At 33.7% G+C, this 25283-nt stretch overlaps 1 long non-coding RNA gene across 1 annotated transcript in view; it reads left to right on the top strand.

The window, feature by feature from the left end:
* Positions 1 to 25283, top strand: part of LOC120225718 — a 172574-nt gene that overhangs the window by 109365 nt on the left and 37926 nt on the right. The gene's annotated exons all lie outside the window — the stretch shown is intronic.

Here is a 25283-nt window from a genome sequence, read left to right as displayed (position 1 = left end):
CTAAACTTGAAATTTGGTTCTGAAACTTACCTCATAATAAACATTGGGAATCATTTAAAGTAATATCCATTTGTTCTTGTATGCTAATAAATGCCTCATCAGAGATCTCTTGCCCTTTACTGAAGTTAGACTTAGGGAAAGAATCAGCTGACTAATTCCAAGACTAAGATAATTTAAAACCTAAACCTTTATTTAAATATATTTAAAATTTTTATTTAAAAACTCATGGCAGTTTTTGAGATATAATTGACATATAACATTATATTGGTTTCAGGTATACTATACAATAACTTAATATATGTATATATCTAAAATGATCAAAATAATAAGTCTAATTAACACCCATCACCACACATAGCTACAATTTTTTTCTTATGGTGAGAAATTTTAAGATTACTCTCTTTCAAATATACAATGCAATATTATTAACAGATGGCTTAGATTGCCAGCTTGTCAATACGTGGACAAGGAGAAGAAAATGAAGTGAAATCATCTTCCATGAATCTGGACCTGATAGCCTCAGTCAGAATAGCATTTTATAACATTTGAGAATGATTGATTTTGGTATAAACTTTTATTTTATTACAAAGTCTACTGTTCCATTAATAAATGTAATTCGGAGATAATCCCTCAAACATCTTTTCTAGCCAATCACAACAAATCTCCACATTTCTTGAGATGTGCACTCTTTGTGTAATGCAGTTACAATGCCTTGTCCTGTGATTGTATGGAAAACAAATGGTGAATAGATTGGAGAAAGATTGGTGTTGGGAAGATAGGATAGAGGATAATCCTCAATGAGGTAGTTCCTTTCCAGATAACTGAAAACTAACTGCATTCAGAGTCTATTTCTTGCTGATTTGTAATCATGATTCTTAAGTGTGGGAATTACTTTGACATTACCAGGATTTGTCATTTTTTTCATATACCTAATGTATGTTCCTTCCTGATCCTCAATTCACATTCCTATATTTATGAGCTTAGTTTTGTATTACTCTCCACAAATTCTAGTGTTATCCCCTTCCTAGTTTCCTTTTCTTTAAGATCTGTCCTTGGTTTTTGTTTTTTTTTTAAGTTTACTTATTTTGAGAGTAAAAGTATTCACTTTTACTGTGAATACTCAGTGTGACAGAGTATTCACACACTGTCTCTGTGTGAATGGTGGAGGGGCAGAGAAAGAGGAAGAGAGAGAGAATCCCAAGCAGGTTCTGCACTGTCAGTGCAGAGCCCCATGCAGGGCTGGAACTCACAAACATGAGATCATGACCCAAGCTGAAATCAAGAGTTGGTTGCTTAACTGACTGAGCCACTCAGGCAGCCTAGTAGGTATTTATTAAGATCTATTGATAGGCCTTGATATTTTATACAGCTAAATATGTAAGTGATAAAATTGATACTTTAACATTTGAGAAAAGGAGGAACAGAAGGAACAAAGCTTAGATAATGGCTATTGCAAGAGTACACATGCACATAAGAGCTGATTTGAAAGAAGTACTGAGGAAGACAAAGTCTACAATCTGGAGAGACATTTTGGGCAAATACCACCATCAGTGGGATGCAGTGGAAAGATATATGAAATGAAATTAAAATTTCAAGTGTAAGGATAAGTGGACAAGAATTAAGAGAAGCTGTTTTGTGAAGGCAGAGATATTAAATTAGTTATGGATAAGTTCAATATGAAGTGAAGTTGTGATGGCCAACTGGAAATGAAGAGAAGTCAGGTAGAAATTTTTAACCTGGACTCCAAATAGAGGAAAGGCCTAGAGAAAAATTTAGTTAAACTCTTGGAAAAAGATGAACAGAGAATAAAGACAACGAGTAGAGGGAATACACACAGTTAGGATTTTGAGAGTTTATTAATTCATTCATCAAAATTTTACTAGAGACTTAGTATGGATAGGCACTATACTAGCCACTAGAAATACAAAGTAAAAAATAGAATGATTATTTTATGATTCATGGTCTACCTGAACAGAAAGAAGTGTACATAAATTCAGCCTAATGTGGTATATTAGTCTGTTAGGGCTTCTATAACAATATTGCAGACTAGGTGACTTAACAGAAATTTATTTTCTCACAGTTCTGGAGACCATATTCTCGCTGTGTCTTCACATTGTCTTTCCTCTGTGTATGTGCATCGCTGGTGCCTCTTATAAGGACACCAGTTTTAGTGGATTAGGGCTCAACCCTGATGACCTCATTTAACCTTAATTATCTCTAAAGTTTCTATTGTCAAATAGGATCACACAAATAGGTACTGGGGCATAATATTATTCAGGTTACAAGGAGGTATGTCTTTTTCTTTCTTTCTTTCTTTTCTTTTTAAACATGTATTCATCTTTGAGAGATAGAGGGTGAGCAGGCAAAGGGTAGAGAGAGAGGGAGACACTGAATCTGAAGCAGGCTCTAGGCTCTGAGCTGTCAGTACAAAGCCCAATGTGGGGCTCGAACTCACAAACCTGGGATCATGACCCGAGCTGAAGTCAGATGCTTAACCAATTGAGCCACCCAGGTGCCCCAAAGCATGCTTTTTTCTAGAACTTTTGGTCTACATTGCCAGCTCTTTATCATCTACATGCAGATGACATCCTGATATGCATTTTTAGGACTGATTTTTCACCCCTTCTCCAGTTTTCTATGTTTCACTGTCATTTAGAAATCACCACCTTAAAAAGGATCTTAAATCTTGTCTATCTACAATATTCCACTGTTATAAATATACTTATAACCAAATACTTCAACTTCAGAATGGTAACATATTAATAAAATTGGTTTATTCTTAGCTAAAAATATAAAGATGAAAATATAAGTACACATTTTACTTGGAGTACATTATTACATGTATTGTAACATATGTACATCATACTAACTAGTTGACCGCTAAGTATTTGTTGAACAGTTGTGAACCTTCAGATAACATAAGTTTTGGAATTTAAAAGGTGGCTAAAATAGGTGGGTCCTTGTCCTCTTCCTGCTATTGTATTTGGTATTATTATTTATATTTTTTACAAGAGAAATTGGCAGCCATTTCTAGAAGAAAATAATTGAGTTCTTTTGAATAACCGTTTATCTATATGCATGGTTCATTGTGATTATGCATATAAGCAGTCAATAAATACCAATTTTCCTGGGATGAGGTACTCAGGCTGAAATTCCAGCTCAGTAGCTATATTGAGCTGAATATTGTATATATCTTATACATATGGAAGATCCAAGAAATAGAAAGTTTTGAGATTGTAATATTCAAACTTGCATAGAGGCTAAAGGCTCTTTTTGGGAGGGCCACAACTGAGACTATTTTCCCTTTGGAGTTCAATGCCATTATAATATCTCTATGTATCAAGGTGGACTCAACTGTGGAAATGTGATAGGAAATAATATTAGAAGCCCACAATGCTAGCAAAGATCCCGTTTTAATAAGGAGGACTCTAGTCTGGTGATTCTCATAACAGAGAATCAGCTCAAAGTGTCTTGTGAAGAGCTCGTTCAGAAAAGAGTTTTGGGAATGATACTGTGGTTCATTTCCATACCCAGCTACGGCAGCCACATGGACACAGATTATGATAACAGTGAGGCAAAAACTCTTGTTGTAAAGTGAAAGAATATTTCAATAAATATCTGTGAGGTTGTGATGTTCCCTGTAAGTTAGGAAACTACTTTCAGACTGTTCAGTAGACAACAAGCGCCCTCATAAGATAAACACGGTATTTTCCACCCTTTATGAGAGAACGTATGCAGGACTGGCTGCTGTAGACATGTGGCTTATCCTGAGACATTTGGCTTAGGATAGAAAGAAGGCCTCTTATCACAGGAAGGGATCTGGAGCTGGGAAGAGAGACACATTTCTATGATGTCATGGATTTGTGCTTTGACCTTGCTTTGTAACTCACGTTGATAAAGACAATATATCAGTTATATCACTATACTTCTTAAAAGTGGTTGCCAGACACAGTCTCAGGAATGAGGGGTGTAGTGGAATATTACCTATCAAGATGATATTCTTTTGATAATGTCTTTAAGACAGCATTATATTGTGCATAATTATAGTCAAATATTGTACTATTGCTTCCAGTTGCTGTTGGGTGGTTTAGAAATACAGCTGCTAAAATTGCCCCCATGTGTATTTTTTGGAAAGCTTTTTCAACTCAAGCATTTATACTATATAATTACAAGATTTTTAATAATCCATCACTATGTATGATATCATTATAGGCATGTATACTCTTTGGTTCAATTTTATTACACTACAACAATTATTTTAGGGAATGTCAATGTAATTTTGTTTTCGCATCATGACAGATATCATATTTCTGTGTGGAAAAAGTTTAAAATTGGAATTAATTGGAAAGGACACTTAGAATAATAATCTATTTCCCCCCACAATTCCCTTCCTTTCAGCACCATAAGGATAAAAATATGAGTAAATTTATATCATTTCTAGTGGTGATACAGAAAGCAAAAGGGTATAACTTGATAACTTAATGTTTCAAACTAAATCTCATGTTTTATAATATTTGATTCTAGAATATTTGATTCTAATATTTTTATTATTATATTGCCCTGTGGACTTATTTTTGACTTAGAAGAACAAATAAATGATTTATCCCAATTTCTACTCAGGTGTTGAGATATAAAGTTTAATAAGAAAAAGCCTTTTCTTCTGTGGGGGCCATAGGTTACTTTAATCTCAGCTTTTAAAATAAATTTGCAATTTCATATGTATCTATAAACCCATTACTATTCCCTAACCAAGTCTATTATCATCTCCTGCCTGGACTACTGAAGTAAACTTCTAAGGGTTTTCTAGTGCCTACTTTTGACTTCCATCTATGTTGAAGCCAAGATGACATGAAAATGTAAATCTGGTCAAGGTCCCTTTGTAGCTTAAAATTTGTCTATTGCTTTAGTTGAATCCCATAACAGCATTCCAATTTTCTCCATAATAATATCTCTCTTTGTCACCAGTCTCATTTCTTCCAATCTTCTTTCCTTCTCCACTTGCTCCACTTAATTCCTGTGTTTCTTCCATTTATCTTACGAAGAAGCTGTGCTTATCGCCATCACTTTCGGCATATGATTTCCCCATCTGAGTATATCCTCCTCTTTTTTTTTTTTTAATCTGGTAAGCTCTTCACACTTAAGATCTTTTTTTTCTTAAGAACTTCTTGGAGCAAATGGGTGGCTCAGTTGGGTAAGCAACTCATTTTGGATCAGGTCATGATTTTGCAGTTCATGAGTTCAAGTCCAGTGTCTCTCCATGCTGACAGCTCAGAGCCTAGAGTCTGCTTCAGATTGTCTGTCTGTCTGTCTCTCAAAAATAAATAGACATTTTAAAAAACTTCTTAATTTCCTCAGAAAGTAGATCAGGATCTCTTGTTTTATGTACCAATAGTTTTCTTTGGTAATATTTATCAACATAACTTGTTTAGTGTCTTTCCTTTCAGATTTATTTCTTGTGACAGAATGAGGTTGAATATACTACACTTCATCCGTGCATTTATTGACATACTTGTATAAGGGAACTTTTGATTCTTTTAAAGAACTTCACATTTTCAATGTTTGAAGAATCTCCCTCTGCAGAAAATGGCAAAACTTGTAGTCTCAGCTCTTAGCTTCAAAATTCATTTTTTTTTCTTGAGGATTACTCATTAATTCCACTCCTGGAACCACATATTAAGTAATCTGCCAAAATGCATAATAAAGTTAAATCCAGGTCCTCCAGTGTTGTCAGTGGAAAGATAATCTGTAATTTTAAGAGGAATGTGGGAAGAAGAGTGGTTGGACTTTATAGCCCATTCATGCAGTGAGAGATGAATTGACATCTTTTCCTTCAGAATTTCTCTCTAATTACCTCAGGCTTTGGGAGCTGGGAGAGCTTAAATCTTTTCATTCACATAAGGTTGTTTTCCATAGCATCCACTTATGAGAATATGCTATGTTTTCATAAAAATAATTCATTCTTATCCTGATGCAATAATTTAAAGTATTAATGTGTTATGTGTGCAGTGGAATAACTTTGAACTGAGAACTTTATGTAAAAGCACAATATATAAAGTAGTCTGAAAGAAAAATTTTTTCAAAAAACGTTTACTGATTGAAACCTTCTGTGTGTGTGTGTGTGTGTGTGTGTGTGTGTGTGTGTGTGTGTGTGACTGGAGCCCTAATACATTCACCTTCTCTCTTTCCCTATTGCTGTCCTTAAAGCACATCTACAGAGCTACTATATTTATACACATATATAGGAGACATTTGGCTGCTGTGTAGCCTAGGGATGGTTAAGTTCAGGCATAAATGTCAGCACTGACCCATCCCATGGTTAAGGTAGATTTTTCTAATGCTTCACATTCTTACCTTCTGAGCTTTAAAGTCCCATAACCTCTGATTAATTTTCAAACTTATTTGCCATCTCTGATTAGTATAATCTCCTTCATTGTACATTGATTGGGTGGAAGAGTGGCATGCTGGTATCAACTTACTTGCCCCAAAGCATGCTAAAAGGTAATGGAATTGGAGACAGTACTCTCTCTGTTGTCCTCAGTTCTCCTACAGTGAATTCTCCACTCTCTTATGGCTTTAGGAAATAATGTCTCAAATGTTACTCTTTTAGGGGGATAGTAGAATTCACTTCACAAAATATTATTTTATAAATATCTTTTAAGGTATGTGTGTGTGCTTTTGTGTGTACAAAATACACACATCTTCAACATTTATGTATCAGCTCATGGAAGATAATTCGAAACAAGACTGGGCTAGATTGTTTTTTCTCTTTCATATAGAAAACATATATTCATTTTAGTACACACTGGGTAGTGATTTTTTTAAGGAATAGAAGGACTTCTATAGTTCATTGTCTTTATTAAATGATGATTAAGAAAATACATTAACAAATTACAATATAATCCCTTTTGTCCTCATCTGTTAACTTTTCCTGAATAAGTGATCCTGCTTTATAAAATGTTACTCCATTATCAATTTGCTAAATTTTATTGGAATTGCAATAATAGGGAGAAGCAGGTGACATAGGGTCAGAGAAACAAAAGATGATGGAATTTCAGGGGAACAGTTTGTTCTTGTGAAGGTCTAAACTTGAAAGCATTGAAAGCTTTCATTTTACAAAGTGATTCTAAGCCAAAACAATACATTTTCTATTTCATTTCCTAAAGGCTTTGACAGAAATTTAAAGACTTAACAGCTCTCACTGAACTTTACCTTGGTCTTTAAATGTAATGTCCTAATGTGAATAATCTTGGGAACATAAATATGTTGACAGCTTAATGTTCTGACATTTTATTCTCATTGTCTGATTTTATTTTCTTCTTTTCCACTGATGCTTGAGTATAATTACAAGCACTGCCTTAGAAAGGCATTATTCGGAACCCACAAAAGCCTATTTTGCATTAGGGAATTAAAAAGTCATTCACTTTGGAACACAGGGAAACAACTTTGATTTTAAAATTATTTTCCCAAAGCCCCCATCACATTTAAGAAAAGGATTTCTATAGGGAATGTTTGGCAAATTCTCACATAAAATACCTACAGAATCAGCAGGTTGCAGCTATTTGCTAGTGCATTCAGTAGCATAAGACTTGAGTACAGAATTTACTTAAAAGCTCATACTAGGGGTGAAAAGGGTAGATTTTGAGTATTCACAAGGGACCAGCACATCAATGATTTGATGAATCGCTTGACTATCAACTCTTGAAATAATTATGTTTTGTAAATGGGGACATAAAAAACTCATCAATAATTTCGTGATGTAGCAAGGCATACAGAAAAGCTAATACAGTGAGCTTTGGCATAAAAATATTTTCTGTGTTATTCAAAAAGACTTTACACTATTTGGAAAACTATAATAAATATAGTACACAATCAGTAGACCCTCTATAAAGAGCTTTTCTTAGCAACCATGAATTTTATTTCTCTAGTTTCCTGGATTTTTTTGCAGTCAAAAATTGTAATATTTTTATGAATTCACAATTGCAATAGTTTCTTTGTACGAAGTTTTGTAAAAATAATCTTTATTATAAAAGTGCCACACAATTAAATTATCTTAGTGCAATGATAATAGGGAAAATTCCAAAATTCTCAGGAAAATTACTTGATGGAAGGTTCTCACTATGCTTAAGACCTTTACTTTTTTCTTATCCATGAATAGAGCATCAGAGAATAATTTCTATCTCTTTCATGTAGCAGAATTGAATCCACCTTGAAGACAGTACAGAGTCAGGACAGGAGAAGGAATTGCTCCATGAACTGTTCTTATTTCAACCTCTCATTAGGGTTTGTTTCTTTTTTTTCTTTCTTTCTTTCTTTCTTTTTTTTTTTTTTTTTTTTTACTAATAGTTTATTGTCAAGTTGGTTTCCATATAACACCCAGTGCTCATTCTCACAAGTGCCCTCCTCCATGCCCATTTCCCACCTCCCCCCAACCCATCAGTCCTCAGTTTGTTCTCAGCATTCAAGAATCTCTCATGGTTTGCCTCTCTCCCTCTACCCCACTATTTTCCCTCTTCTTCTCCCCCGCGGTCCTCCGTTAAGTTTCTCCTAATCCTCCTATACGTGCAAACATATGGTATTTGTCCTTCTCTGCCTGACTTATTTCACTCAGCATAACATCATTAGGGTTAGTTTCTAACAATAAAAGGCATTACCCTTTTACTTTTTCAAGATGAAAGAATTAATAAGTTAATAGCTATTAAGAGGTGACCTGACATTTAATGAAGATAATTTTAACTCTTTTAATAAATTTTTTCATTAACAACCTCAGAACAGTTATATTATTTTCTCAGAAATTATTTTCATAATCTTGAAATTGTTGAAAGGACTATAACTAATTTGCACTATTATTAATTATCATAAAATCATGTTGAGTTCATAGATCCTTCTTTCCTCTGTGATGGAATTTGAACTTCCCTAGTTTGTATTGCTATAGACATGAACAATATTGAATATATACTCTTTCCATATCATTATGTACATAGTGGTCCATATCCTATAAATATGTAAATAAGATTTTAAAAGATTTTTATGAGAAGTGGGTAAGTAGTGAATACAAAATTGACAGTAAAGATAAACTCATAATACTCATGGCACTAACCTGCTTACCACTTCTTTGGCTACTAATTATCTACAAATAAATTCTAACATCTTTCAGGGCCCATATAGCTTTTGTCATCCTGATCCTGTGCCATCTTTCTCTTCATTTTTTAATATAAACTATATGTTTATATTGTACATAAATGTTTTCCAAAATGAAAATAAGCTTACCAAAATTTATGTTTCCTTGTTCAATCATTTATTTATTCAGTTATTCATCTGTTCATTTAATAATTGAACAATTTTTTTGATGTTCCATTGTGGATTAGATGCTGGAGTAGGTACTGAAAGAAACATCAGTGACTAAGACAGAATTGCTACTGAAACTGATAATGCAGTCTCACAGAGTTTGGAATTCAGAGAGATAAATGGTAATACAAAATGATAAACGACAGCAAAGTCAGGAACAAATTTATATAGAAGACTGAAGGAGAATGATTGCATTTACAAAAATACTTTACAAATGCTCAAAACTGATAGTTCGAGGGTTAGTTGGAAATTTTCAGGTAGGGAAAAAAGGAAATATGGAAATGGTATACACAAAAGTACAATCTAGAAAGATAGAATGTTTCTATAATATTGAATTATAATAAGAAAAAAGTGGTAACCATCCAGATAGCCAACAATATTAGTTTTAAAATAAATTCTGATATATCTATATAATGCAATATTTAATAATTGGTAAATTTATATGAAAATGGAAACTGAAAGTACTACAATGTTATGTTGAGAAAGTAGGAAGTCAAACTGATTATATTATTGATACTCAAAATGAGGACAGTCAATCTTATAAATATATTTATCTAGGTGGTGGAATTGTAGATTTTGAAGACAAATTCAAATGGCCAAAAGGTACATGAAAAGATACCTAACATCACTAAGTGTCAGGAATATGCAAATCAAAATCAAAATATTATTTCTCACCTGTTAAAATGGCTATCATCAAGAAGTCAAGAGATAATAAGTGTTGGTAAAAGTAGAGAAAAGGAAACCTTTGTACACTGTTGGTGAGAATGTTAATAATTCACAAACTATGGAAAACAATATGGAGTTACCTTAAAAAATAAAAATAAAAATAGATGTCCCATATGATCCAGCAATTTCACTTCTGTGTGTATAATCAAGGAAATGAAAACAAGATCTTAAAGAAATAGCAAAGAGATCACTCCCATGTTTTCTGCAGCACTATTCACAGTTTCCAAGATATGGAAACAACCTAAGTGCACATCAGAGAATGAACAGATAAAGATGCGATGTCTGTCTATTATCTACCTATCTATCTATCTATCTATCTACCTACCTACTTACCTACCTACCTACCTATCTGTCAATCTATCGATTATTTGATCAATCTACAAACACAATGAAATACTATTTAGCCAGGAGAAAGAAAAAAAAATCCTTCCATTTATAACATAGCAGACCTTGAGTATACTATGCTAAGTAAGATAAGTCAGATAAAGACAAATACCATATGTTATCATTTGTATGTGGAATATAAAAAATCCAATATTATAAAAACATGGAGTAAAATAGTGGTTACCAGGGGCTGGAGGAAAGAGAGATTGGGGAGGTGTGTAAGGACACTGTTGGAGGCCCACTCCAGGGGTCCCTGCAGGATGGACGGTGTCAGAGAGAGGGAGGGAGCCATGAGAATCTTTCTGATCACCAGGCAGGCATCTCTGCCCTGTCGGTTTGGGTGTCTTTATTTATAGAACAAATGTTAACATGGCATCAGAAAATGGAATTTTTACAATGGATAGTTGTTTCTGATAAGACGCTTTGGAAAGTGTACAAAAACAGGTTTTACAAAAGTATTCTTGCAGAACTACTCCAATTATAGTGAGGTTGAGTAACTAAGAAAATAACAGGGTGTTCTTAGTGAAAAACAGGATAACATATATATTTTAATAACGCTAAAATTAAGTCATAGGTTAAGTTGTAGATACTCTTATCCATCCTCATCACAGCTGCCAGTGTAAGGGAAGGTGTTTGTTGAATGTAGGCCTTAGGGACAGGACTGCTATACATCACCAGTTAGCAAAGGTATAGGTGGTAACTTATGTTTGGCCCTTATCTGTTCTTTTTCCCTAAGTTAGGCTCTTTGTCTCTGGGCAAGACTTAACTGTCCAGTTATATTCCTTATGGCACCGGAGAGCCAACCATACCTTTAAAGAGTTTAGCTCGTTTCCAATATGTAGAATAACCTCTTTGAGTGCATTTACCTTTGTGTCTAGTTTTATGATTTCTTGAATAGCTAGGGCATGAAAGACATTTTTGGTTAGTTGATTTGAGCTGTATGAACCTCTTGGACTAACACAACGGTAGAAACAATTATACATGTAAAGGTCAATCTTTTATGAGTAAGGGTCACTAGCCTGTTCATAGCTCAAGGGAAAGTATGGAGGAAAACAGAACCTGCTGGAGACACGATGTCTGTTCCCATAATCAAAAGAAGAAGTTCCCGAGTAAGTTCCTTCACAAGGTGCAATCATCATACCAGGGCCAGAATAAGGGGACAAGTCACCCCCGATACCGATCAATAAGGTACCTTGGGGGTCGGTGCTCAAGCAGAAATAATGGACTGGGGGTGGATATCAGTTGTCATCTGACGACAAGAGACTATGCAAAATTGCTTTAACCTCACCAGGAGCTTTCTTGACTAGTGGGCTCAGAATGGCTTCCAACAGGATACAAACTTGCAACTAAAGATAAATGAATTATAGAGATCTAACATACAGTATAGTTAATATAATCACTATATTGCATTGTAGTCATCAAACTTGCTAAGAGACTAGATCTTACTTATTTTTATGACAGAAAAGAAATGATAATTATGTGACATGATAGAGATGCTAACTATTGCTGCAAGGTAATCAATTATGATATATAAGTGTATCAGGCATGTTGTATACCTTAAATTTACATAATATTACATGTCAAACTTATTTCAATAAAAAAGAACATTTTGATCTCACTCTTTATTTTTCATATTGCCTACATTGACATCAAATTAACTTTTATAAAACTGATTATTTGTGAATTAATTTTAGAATTCGGGAATAAACATAAAATTATTGTATTGGGTTAGGGAAAAATATTGGAATTGAAATTTAAGCTTGATAAGTTTATCTCATAGCTTACTGAGGAAATTGACAAGATAGGTTCAGAATATAAAACTGAATATGTTTTATGGCAGGAGAGAAGAATGGTCTTTCTGACTAATGGAGCTGAGTAAGAGAAGCATAATTTGGCTATCGTTGATGGCACTGCTATAAACATTGGGGTACATGTGCTCCTATGAATCAGCACTCCAATATCTTTTGGATAAATTCCTAGTAATGCTATTTCTGGGTCATAAGGTATTTCTGTTTTTAATTTTTTGAGGAACCCCCACACTGTTTTACGGAGGGGCTGCACCCGTTTGCATTCCCACCAACAGTGCAAGAGGACTACCATTTCTCAACATCCTTACCAAACTCTGTTGTTTTCTGAGTTGTTGATTTTAGCCACTCTGACCTGCGTGAAATGGTATCTCAGTGTGGTTTTGGTTTGTATTTCCCTGATGATGAGGGATGCAGAACATCGTTTCATGTGTCCGTTGGCCATCTGGATGTCCTCTTTGGAGAAGTGTCTGTTCATGTCTTCTGCCCATTTTATCACTGGATTATTTGTTTTTCATGCGTTGAGTTTGCTAAATTCTTTATAGATTTTGGATACTAGCTATTATCCTATATGTCATTTGCAAATATCTTTTCCCATTCTGTTGGTTGCCAATTAGTTTTGATGACTGTTTCCTTTGCACTGCAGAAGCTTTTTGTCTTGATGAGGTTCCAGTAGTTTGCTTTTGCTTTTACTTCCTTCCCTTGCCTTTAGAGACACGTTGAGCAAAAAGTTGTTGCAGCTGAGGTCAAAGTGGCTGTTGTCTTCTCTGGGTTTTTATGTTTTGTTTTCCCCTCACATTTAGGTCTTTAATCCATTTTGCATTTATTTTTGTGTGTGGTGTAAGAAAGTGGTCCAGTTTCATTCTTCTGCATATTGCTGTCCAGTTCTCCCAGTCCCATTTGCTAAAGAAACATTCTTTTTTCCATTGGATATACTTCCTGCTTTGTCAAAAATTAGTTGACCATACATTTGTGGGTCCAAATCTGGGTTCTCTATTCTATTCCATTGCAGTTTGTTTTTGTGACAATACCATACTGTCCTGATGATTACTTTTGTAGTAGAGGCTAAAGTCCAGGATTATGATGCCTCCAGCTTTGGTTTTCTTCTTCAATATTACTTTGGCTATTTGGGGTCTTTTGTGGTTCCATACAAGTGCTAGGATTGTTTGTTCTAGCTCTAGGAAAAATGCAGGTGCAATTTTGATTAGTATTGCATAGAATGTGTAGATTGCTTTGGGTAATACTGACATTTTAACAATATTTATTCTTCTAATCCATGAGCATGGAATGTTTTTCCATTTCTTTGTGTCATCTTTGATTTCTTTCATTTAGTTTTCTATAGTTTTCTGCATACAGATCTTATACCTCTTTGATTAGGTTTATTCCTAGGTATTTTATGGTTTTTGATGCAATTGTAGATGAGGTCAATTCCCTGATATTTCTTTCTGTTGCTTTCTTCTTGGCATATAGAAGTCTGACTGATTTCTGTACATGGATCTTATATCCTGCAACTTTGCTGAATTCTTGTATCAGCTCTAGGAGCTTTTGGTGGTATCTTTTGGGTTTCACATGTACAGTATCATGTCATCTGTGAAGAGTGAAAGTTTGACTTCTCTGCCAGTTTTGATGCCTTTTATTGCATTTTGTTGTATGATTGCTGAGGCTAGGATTTCTAACACTATATTAAAAAGCATCAGTGAGAGTGGATATCCTGTCATGTTCCTAATCTCAGGGTGAAAGCTCTGAGTTTTTCCCTTTGAGGATATTAGCTGTGAACCTTTTGCATATGGCTTTTTTAATGTTCAGGTATATTTCTGGATTTGAATCCCTTCTCTGCCACCTATTGGCCGTATTACCTTGAGTTATTTAATCTCCTGCTGCATCATAGAGTTGTGAGGATTTAATGAGCTGATATTTGTAAGCCACTTTGTGATTGACAGTAAGTATTAAATCAGTTTAAATAAATAATTTTCATTACCTGTGTAACTCTATATTTTGATTTTTAAAAATTTTTTAAAATATTTATTTTTGAGATAGAAGAGACAGAGCATGAGTGGGAGAGGGAGAGAGAGAGGGAGACATAGAATCTGAAGCAGGGTTCAGGCTCTGAGCTGTCAGCACAGAGCCCGACACCAGGTTCGAATTCCTGAACCATGAGATCATGACCTAAGCTGATGTTGGGCCCTTAACCAACTAAGCCACTCACACCCCCCCTCCCTTGATTTTAATACAAGCTTATAGAAAAAAGGAATAACTTTAATATCTATATCATTATTCTATTATAAAAAATGTATTGGATTTCAGTTTTTCACTATAATAAACAATGTTTATTTTAGAATCTCTTCATGAAATGCAAGGATGATGCAATATATAGAAATGTATCTGGGTACTTTAGAATATTAATAGGTGAAAAATAATTATTTCCACAAGTATTAATGAAGCATTTGAGAAACAATTGCATCTATTTTTATTAAAAGTTTTGTAAAAAGAAACTGATGTATTCAGACTAAATATTAAAATGTATATTGAATTAAAAGATTGTTCATAGGTTAAAAATAGAATGCCCATTACAATAAGGATTAAAAAGGATGACTGTTATTTCCATAATCACTTAACATTATTCCAAAATTACTATGCCATGCAATTAGTTTGTAGAAAAATTTAGGATATAATTATCGGAAAAACCCCAAATTTTAAATTATTTTTTAAGTGTTAATTTATTTTGAGAGAGAGAGCACGAGTAGGGGAAGGGCAAAGAGAAAGAGAGGGTAAAAGAGAATCCCAAGCAGGCTCATGCTGTCAGAGCCAAGCCTGATGTGAGGCTCCGCTCCATCTCACGATCACAAAATCATGACCTGAGCTGAAATCAAGAGTTGGGCACTTGACTGACTGAGCCACTCAGGTGCCCCTAATTATTTCTAAATGTATGATTTATACCTTTATACCCAGGAGAACCCATTGAAAAAACTGTAAGAAATGATAAAATCAATTAGGGGGGTGGGATACAATTACTATTTTAAAATATATGCCTATTAGTAAATATAATCAGTTAAAATATAATAAAAAGCACCATTTGCAATAGCAATGATAACATGTCACAGAATCCATAAAACTATTAAAGAAAATAATAATATAATTATATAAAAATTTTACCTCTTATTTGTTTAAAACCACAAACAATATGAAGACAAAAGCAAAATATCAATTGAGGGGATATTGTACTTTAGGTAATTAAAAAGAGAAAATGTTTTTAATATCCAAATTGTTTGAAAAAGACAAATAGCAACATAGAAAAAGAAGAAATAAATATTTTTTAAAAGTCCGAGGGATGCCTGACTGGCTCTTTTGGTAGAGCGTGTGACTCCTGACCTCACGGTTGTGAGTTTAAGCTCCATGTTGGGCAAGGAGCTTACTTAAAAAAATACAAAAAAGTAAAAATAATAAAAATGTTAAAATCTAAGTTAAAAAAAAGAAATTTCTGGGGGGAAAATAACCAATGCCCCAAGCCTTGATATGCTAAAACCTAACTCATAATTAAATGCTTGCATGTTAAGAAAATATCATGATAACATTTAAATTTATAAGATTGGTGTAATTTTTCTTTTAAGTGGTAGTACTCAAGGATGGCAAGGAGGTAGAAAGATTGGAAAGGAAATTTGCCAGTATCCATCACAATTTCAAATGTACACAATCCAGTTTTGTAAGTCCAAATCTAGGAGTTAACTTAGAGACATATACAAGTGTACAGCTATGTATGCAAAAATATTTGACAAGGGGCATATAGCATGGTAGGTAAGACGTGGGTAAAAATGTGGGTTCTGTATCCATAATGTCTGAATGGAATTTCTAGGTGAGTTATTTGTCCTCTCTAAGACTTTTTCTTATCTGTAAAATAAGGAAAAACAGTGGTATATAAAGCATATATTTGCTGTAAGAATTATAAAGACTATTGCATAAAAATGACTTAGTAGAAAAACAATATAGAGGTAAAGATAAGTTTAATGATATAAAAATTTAATCTTTCTATGGATACAAAGAAACCACAAAGACAATAAAAAGGTAAGCCATAAACAGGGAGAAGATAAAAAATCTATATCCTACAAATCAACAAGAAAAAAAAAACCCAATTAGAATAAGATAAAAGTCATTTTGTGTAAATTTGTTTGCCTCCCTGATACACTTATCTTCCTTCTCAATGGTGCTCTCTGACCCTGGAAGCTGATCTGTGTGGCTATGTCAGTAGAATTCACATGGTGTCTGTCTTCATATTGATTTTGGCCAACTAAGAACTGAAGATGTAGGGAGGAAGAAGAGTGTTTATTCCCCTACTCTCCTCCCTGGAAGTCACTTCAGGCTCTATTTTTCATAAAAGGTCAATGAATTTCTTGAGGTTGCCAAAATTATAGAGCTCCTTTTAAAAAAGAATCTCATTAGATAGATCTTAAAATTTTTTTATGTTTTTCTCATTATTCAACTTTAATTTGATAATATTAATGTGATATGTGATTTTGAAGATAATTTTTCAGGTTGAACTTTAAAGACTCTAACTCTTTTACTGTTTTCATACTGACATTTAAAAATCTAAGGAGATTTGTATTTCAAAATTATATATGTACATATATATGTGTATATATATTTATTGTATAGCTTTCTAACATATTTTTCATAACTTGTTTTGCTTTTTAAACTGTACCTCTTTACCACTGTACTTCATAAATATGATGTCTTCTTTATCTTTGTACACATATTAAATGTACTTTTTTATATTAGTATTATAATTATTAGGTCTCTTTCCTTAGGTATAAGTTCTGAAAGTTGTATCTGCTGGTTCTATTTCAGTGTCTTGGCTTTCCTAAAAATACTGATTTTTCTTGATTTTGGCCTTTTATTCTTTGATAGAATTCTTGAGGTTGCAGTTGAACAATACAGTGGTGCCTTTCATTTGTTTCTATTTTGGGGTATTTGTAATTTCTACTTGTAACAGAGTTCTTCTTGTTTATAACCATGATTATATACTTACCAATTAAAAATATAAATTTATGGAAACTTTCATCACAAGTTCCTAACTGTGTTTTTAACTCTTTTCTTATGTAAAAGTCAGGGAAATGATTTTGTTCTTACTTCATTTCATACCTGATAAGGTTTTAACTCTTTCATTTTTTTTTTTTGAGATTATTTCATTTGCACTCTGGTCAAAGTATGTATTTTGTATTTTAGATTTTTGGAATTTATTGAGATATCCTTTGTGTATTAAGTAAAAATATTTTATAGAAATTAATTGAATTATTAATAAAGTATTTAAACAGTTCAAAATAAATATTTCATGGTGATTAAAAATGACAACCAGATAATTAGATTTCAGATGTTCACAGAAAGCACTAATATTTTCCAATCATAATCACAATATTCTACTTAGACTGTTAATATGAAAATGGAATAGAATTACAGAGACTGAATTTCTATATATTTTAAGGAGTAGGATATCCTTTCATAGCTATCTTAAAATGCTTTAGTGGTGATCATAATCCCTGATCTCAAAACCAGGTGTGAAACTAATTTCTGAAAACAAGATCTAAGTAAGAAGAAAGACAGTTTCCAAGTGCTGGTTTATAAGTAATATCAAAATATAACTGATATAAATAAAAATTGATCCTCTTACCTTTGAGATAAATTATGCTTTTGAGAAAAATTAAGCTTCATTTTTTGGTTTATTTATCTGAGCTATTACATAATAAATTAAAATGGATTTTGCTGTGAGATTTCATTTTAGGGAACAATATTGTTATGGAGTTGTTTTTTGAATAGTGATTAATGGAACTCTTCTTAATGGTTTAAACATTTACAATCATATTATCTCAATGGCGTTTATTCCTTGAGCAGGCAAATCACAGAGAATTATGTATCTTTTCCTCGTAAATTTGAAGCAAAAGTTTGTGAGACTTGTACAAAGAAAATATATTGAAGAAATCAATGGAAAAATTCAGTTTAGAGGGTGACACATGAAAATTTGATACCTTACCCTTTAAGTTCTTTGTAGAAAATATACATGTAGGCTATAAAGAAATCCATAGGGCATTATAAAATGGTCTTTAGAAGTCAGCAGAAAAACTGGTAGTGGTAGAATTGTTAAAAGCCTGACTGGGTAAACCATTTGGGAATAAAGTCCATCTAATGAATAATAATCTTTCAAAGTAATGGGTAGGATGACCTAATGAGACATTTCCATTTCCAAATTCTGTGAACCCTATAGTTTCATTGCACAAAGCAAGAATTTTGTCGGTAGGAGTTATATGGTGAAATCCCATGCATTGCTTTGAAATTCATGGGCTAGTGACTTAACCAGCAGAGTAATGATGTATGAAGGCAATTGAAAGCCTAATAAAATTGGGCTTCTGTGTAAAATGGAGACAAAATATAATTTTATTGTTCACTCTAAATTGTACATTGCTTAGAGATGGACCCATATACTGCCCATTTAGATAAAAGTTAATTCATTTCTGGGATAAATAGTAGTTTCATTGATCAATGTCCATATTCATAATTATTGTGAATAAAAATAACAGAAATGTTAAATCCTAAGTGGTGCTAGCAAAATTAGTTGAGTAAAATAGTTCATCTTGCTCATAAATTTCACTTTTAAAATAAATATTTATCAAAAACTAAATAGTAGAAATTATTACCTGTATATGTATTTCTATGTCATATAGACTATAACTTAAATCTTAAATTTATTCCTGTGAACCTGGTATTGTCTTTTTATAAATCTACTTTCCAGAGCATTTTTCATAACTAGTTTGGTACTGTACTGTTTCAGTGTTCAGAAATTCCTTCAGCTATCTATTAAAATGACTTTTTAGGCTACCAATTTTTTTAATATCACATATAAGATTTTTCTTATAAACAACTCTTTCATGACATAAGATTTTTCTCTGTAATTTATTTTTTACATGATTTCAAACCTAGTTTGATTCTAAGAACAGTAAAATAAAAGTAAATACTCTTACCAGACACAACATATATTTATATTTTGCTCCACTTTTACTTGCTTTATCATTCTCTCTCTTCTCTCTCTCTCCACACACACTCATACACACACATGCAATACAGCTTTTAACATAGTTATATGTTTTTCCTAAACCACTTGCAAGTAAATTGGCGATATAGTGACACTTTGCTCCTGAATACTTCAGTGTGTATTTCCTATGGCTTTTCCCTTATATAGCCACCGAATAAATTTCAAATAAGAAGTTTTGTATTGGCATAGTGTTATCTAATCTACATTACATATTAAATTTCTGTGATATCACTTTCCTTACTCCTCTTACTCAGGATCCAACCCAGGATCAAACTTTGTGTTTGTTGTACCTTTTAATGTCCTTTAATGGGCTTCTTTCTCAGCCCATCTTTGTCTTTCTTGACTTGCATTTTGAAGAATATTGGTCAGAATTTCCCTCAATTTCTATTTGTCTGAGTTTCTATACGATTAGATTCAGATTATGAGTTTTTGGCAAGAATTCCACAAAAGTATTATTTTGCCCCTCTCAATATATCTTATCAGGATGTATGTAGTGTCTGTTTGTTCCAATATTAGTGATGTTGGCTTTGTTCATGTGGTTAATGTTTTAATTTAATTGGTGAGCAGATATTTTGAGACTCTACAAGTCAACTCATCTTATCAAACTTATCCACTATTTATAGTATCCGTTAATTAATTTTCTAACTCCATAAATCCTTCTTTATTTTTTAGGTGGCATTGTACTAATGAAGAAAGTTCCCTTCTTCATGTGAAATGTTATATATACATATATATGTGTGTATGTATATATAACAAATTGGCATAGTTTGTTCCAGGTTTGGCAATGGGAACCCCTTCAAGATGTTTCCTGTGTCTTTTTGATAGCTTCTACTGCTTTTAGGCTCAAGATATGCTCCATGCTCATCTTCCACTTTCTCTATGCTACCCTTAAAATTAGCTATTTTGCCAAGACCTGCTTCCTCTTAGTGAAAAACTGGTATTTTGAAACCAAACTCTGGGCTTTAGGTATGATAACTGCCACTAACTGGTATATCATTGCCTCTAGGCTCTATTGGTAAAATAAATCAAGATCTCTGAATTATACATGTTTGTTGTTACTTGTGACAATGCTTTTAAAACCACTCAGTAAACATAACTGTATGTCTTTGTGTGGGTATGTGAATGCACAGACACATGTAATTTGTCTTTCTGCAGACTTATATTTGAATTTGGGGGGGACAGATACTTTGGATTAGAATTGTTAGGTCAAAGAGTATATATATGATGGATACCATAAGAAACTGAAAACTACTTTTCTAAGTGATTATATCATGATACACTCCTACCAGTAAAGTATGAGCTTTCATTGCTTCATATTTTTGTCAACATTTGGTATTGTCAGACAATAATTTTAGCCAGTCTAATATGTGTATGCTGCTATCATTTTGTGGTTTTAATTTTGATTATCATAATGACTGGTGATGTTCAGAACTATTTTAGGTGTTTATTGTCCTTTGTTTATTTTCTTTTCTGAATTGTTCAAGTCTTGGGGAGACGGGGTGGCTCAGTGGGTTATGTGTCCGACTTCCGCTTCCGTCATGACCTCATGGTTAGTGGGGCTTGAAGCCATGTCGGGCTCTGTGATGACAGCTGGCTCAGATCCTGGAGGCTGCTTCAGATTCTGTATTGCCCTCTCTCTCTGACTCTCACCTGCTCATGATGTCTCTCTCTCTCTCTCAGAAATAAATAAAAACATTAAAAAAATGAATTGTTCAAGTCTTTTGCCCATAAACAAAACAAAACAAAACAAAACAACTTTCTGTCCTTTTACTGTTGTTTTAGGTGTTCTGTTATTGTTTTAGATTGTATTTACCTGAGAATATTTTCTCCAAGTCTTTGCCTTGACTATTTATATTTATTTCCCTAAGGATATTTTTTCTTTTGCTAATTTTTATTTTTTATTTTTACAAATAGTTTATTGTCAAATTAGTTTCCACATAACACTCAGTGCTCATCCCCAAAGTGCCCTCCTCCATGCCCATCCCCCCCTCCCCCCCACATCCATCAGTCCTCAGTTTTTGTCAGCATTCAAGAGTCTCTCATGGTTTGCCTCTCTCCCTTTCCCCCACCATTTCCGCCCTTCTTCTCCCCCTTGCTCCTCCGTCAAGTTCCTCCTAATCCTCCTATACGTGCAAACATATGATATTTGTCCTTCTCTGCCTGACTTATTTCGCTCAGCATAACACCCTCAAGGTCCATCCATGTTGCTACACATGGCCAGATTTCATTCTTTCTCATTGCCATGTAGTATTCCATGGTATAGATAAACCACATCTTCTTGATCCATTCATCTGTTGATGGACACTTAGGCTCTTTCCATGGTTTAGCTATTGTGGAGAGTGCTGCTATGAACATTGGGGTACACGTGCTCCTATGCCTCAGCATTTCTGTATCCCTTGGGTAAATTCCTAGCAGTGCTATTGCTGGGTCATAGGGGAGTTCTATTGTTAGTTTCCTGAGGAACCTCCACACTGTTATCCAGAGGGGCTGTACCAATTTACATTCCCACCAACAGTGTAGGAGGGTGCCCGTTTCTCCACATCCTCGCCAGCATCTAGAGTTCTCTGATTTGCTCATTTTAGCCACTCTGACTGGCATGAGGTGGTATCTCAGTGTGGTTTTGATTTGTATTTCCCTGATGAGGAGGGATGCTGAGCATCGTTTCATGTGTCTGTTGGCCATCTGGATGTCCTCTTTGGAGAAGTGTCTTTTCATGTCTTCTGCCCATTTCCTCACTGGGTTGTTTGTTTTTTGGGCGTGTAGTTTGGTGAGTTCCTTATAGATTCTGGATATTAACCCTTTATCTGATATGTCATTTGCAACTATCTTTTCCCATTCCATTGGTTGCCTATTAATTTTCTGCGTTGTTTCCTTGGCTGTGCAGAAGCTTTTAATCTTGATGAGGTCCCAACAGTTTATTTTTGCTCTTGATTCCCTTGCTTTTGGGGATGTGTCAAGTAAGAAGTTGCTGCGGTGGAGGTCAAGGAGGTTGTTTCCTGCTTTCTCCTCTAGGGTGTTGATAGTTTCCTGTCTCACGTTCAGGTCCTTTATCCATTTTGAGTTGATTTTTGTGTATGGTGTGAGAAAATGATCTAGTTTCATTCTTCTGCATGTTGCTGTCCAGTTCTCCCAACACCATCTGTTAAAAAGGCTGTCTTTTTTCCATTGGATATTCTTTCCTGCTTTGTCAAAGATCAGTTGGCTGTATACTTTTGGGTCCACTTCTGAGTTCTCAATTCTGTTCCATTGGTCTATGTGTCTGTTTTTGTTTCTTTTGCTAATTTTTAAAAAGTTGAAAAAGTTGTACATATTAAGAGTTGTGAAATGGCATTTTTCTGTTCATTTGTCTACCCCATGGTAGCAAAAATACTCTTCAGTGTTTCTTTGAAATGTTTTATACTTATACTTTATATGTTTATTTTTATAATTCTTATAAAATTAAATTTTTTCAAAGTTGGAAGCCAGGGATGAAGTTCCTTTTACTTTCTTCCCCTCTCTCTCTTTTATTTTTCCCTTCTTTACTTTCTTCCTTCCTTCCTTTTCTTTATTTCCTCATATAAATATATAGTTGTTCCAGCACTATTTGTTGAAAAATATTCTTTTCCCTATTGAATTAGTTTGATGCTTTGTTGAAAATCAGCTGACTATATCAATGGATCTATTTCTAATCTCACTATTCTGTTCCATTGTTCTATCCTTACACTAATACCATAATCTCTTTTTAAGTTTATTTTATTTGAGAGAGAGAGAGAGGCAGTATGAGTGGGGGAGGGGCAGGAAGAAAGGAATAGAAAACATCCGAAACAGACTCCACACTGTCAGCACAGAGCCTCATGCAGGGCTTGAACTCACAAACCATGAAATCATGACCTAAACCAAAACCAAGCATCAGAGGCTTTACCAACTGAGCCACGCAGGTTCTCCTTAATCTCTTAATGAAACTTTACAGTGAGTTTTTAAATAAGTTGTCTTCAGAATAGTTCTTTTTAAAATCATTTGGAAATTCCAGGTCCTTGGCATTACCAATATTTTTAGGCTCAATTTGTTAGTTTTTGCCAAGAAAGCCTGCTAGAATTTTGACTCAGATTATGTTCAATATATCTACCTGTCTGGGGAAAATTGACATCTGAAGTCTTCAAGTATAATAGCATGAAGGCTATTTCCTTAAATATTCTTTAATTACATTCAGAAATGTTCTGCATTTTACTGCTAAAGTTTCATATATATTTGATAAATTATTCCAAAGAATTTTATGGTTTTTCACATTATTGTAAGTTGATTATTTTTAAAATTTTATCTCCATTGTTTGCTGATAGTCTATAGACATACAACTGATTTTAATTTTTTTTAATGTTTACTTATTTTTGAGAGAGAGAGAAAGAGACAGAGACAGAGCATGAGCAAGGTAGGGCAAAGAGAGAGGGAGACACAGAATCTGAAGCAGGCTCCAGGCTCTGAGATGTCAGCATAGAGCCCAACACAAGGCTAAAAGTCATGAACTATGAGATCATGACCTGAGCCCAACTCAGGTGCTCAAATGACTGAGATCAGGCACCCCATAATTCAACTGATTTTATTTATTGACTGTTCTTCAATTTTGCTAAATTGAGTGAGCAGTTCTGGTAATTGCTTTGTGGATTACTTGAGATTTTATACATAAAGAATCATGTCATCTGAAAATACAATTTTTTTCAGTCTTCATGTGTTTTCTTTCTTATTATACTAGGTCAGATATCAGTACAGTGTTAAATAAAAACATTTGGGTATGCACATCCTTGCCATATTATCAATGTAGGAAGAAAGCATTCAGTAAGTACATAATCATTTAGTATGATGTTAACTGTAGGTTTTTCATACATCCCTTTATTAGATTGAGAAATATTTTCCCTCCCCTCTTCCTAGTGTGCTGGGATGGTTGTTTTTTTGGTTTTGGTTTTTTAAATCATTAGTGGATTTTGACTTACCAAATTGTATTTGAGCATGCATTGAGGTGGTCATGTATATTTTTTCCTTTTTCCTGCTGATAAAATGGGCTAATTGATTTTCAAATGTTGAGCCATCATTTTAATCCCAAGATAAACTCCACTTGTAATGACATGTGATCTTTTATATATTGTTCCAGCCAGACTAATATCCTAAAATGTCCACATCCTAATCCTTGAAATCTGTGAATATTTTACCTTTTATGGCAAAAGACATAGAAGGTGTGATTAAAATAAGGGTTTTGAGATGAGGAGAATATTTTGGATTATCTGAAATGACTCAATATAATTATAAGGGTCTTTTTAAGAGGGAGGCAGGAGGATTAGAGTCAGAGACCAGAACATGACCAAGAAAGGAGAACCATGAGTGATATGGGGCAATGATCCAAGGAATACAGGCAGTCTCTAGAAGCTGGAAAAGACAGGAAATGGATTCTTCCCTAGAACCTCTGAAAGGAATGCAATTTTGCTGACAGTCTTCTGACCCCCAAAATTGGAAGATATTAAATTTATGTTGTTTTGAGCTCTGAGTTTCTGGTAATTTGTTATAACAGCAATAGGAAACTAGTACATGTTTTTTTAGATTTGATTTGCTAATAATTTAGAAGAGGATTTTTGCAATTATGTTTATTCTCATTATGGATATTGTTCTGCACATTTTTGCTTTCTATTACTTTGGTTTTGGTATTAAGGTCAAAATAGACTTATTAAAGCAAATTTGGAAGGTTTTCTATTCTTCTATTACCTGAAGGAATTGATGTAAAATTGGTATTTCTTTCTTATATGTTTGGTAGAGTTTAACAGTATTTAAACTGTTTTTTTTTTTTTTTTGCTTTGTTGGAAGATTCTGTAATTAAATTTATTTAATCCAGTGGTTTTCACATTAAAAAAACCTTTTATTGAGGTATAAGTGAAACATACAGAAACATACACATGATACCATTATCACAATCAAAGTATTGAGCG

The sequence above is a fragment of the Hyaena hyaena genome, unplaced genomic scaffold (genome assembly GCF_003009895.1).
Source record: "Hyaena hyaena isolate Hyena2069 unplaced genomic scaffold, ASM300989v1 scaffold_1489, whole genome shotgun sequence".
Classification (NCBI taxonomy): Eukaryota; Metazoa; Chordata; class Mammalia; order Carnivora; family Hyaenidae; genus Hyaena; species Hyaena hyaena.
The sequence above is the reverse complement of the archived record's forward strand: the minus strand, read 5'-3'. Positions and strand labels throughout refer to the sequence as shown.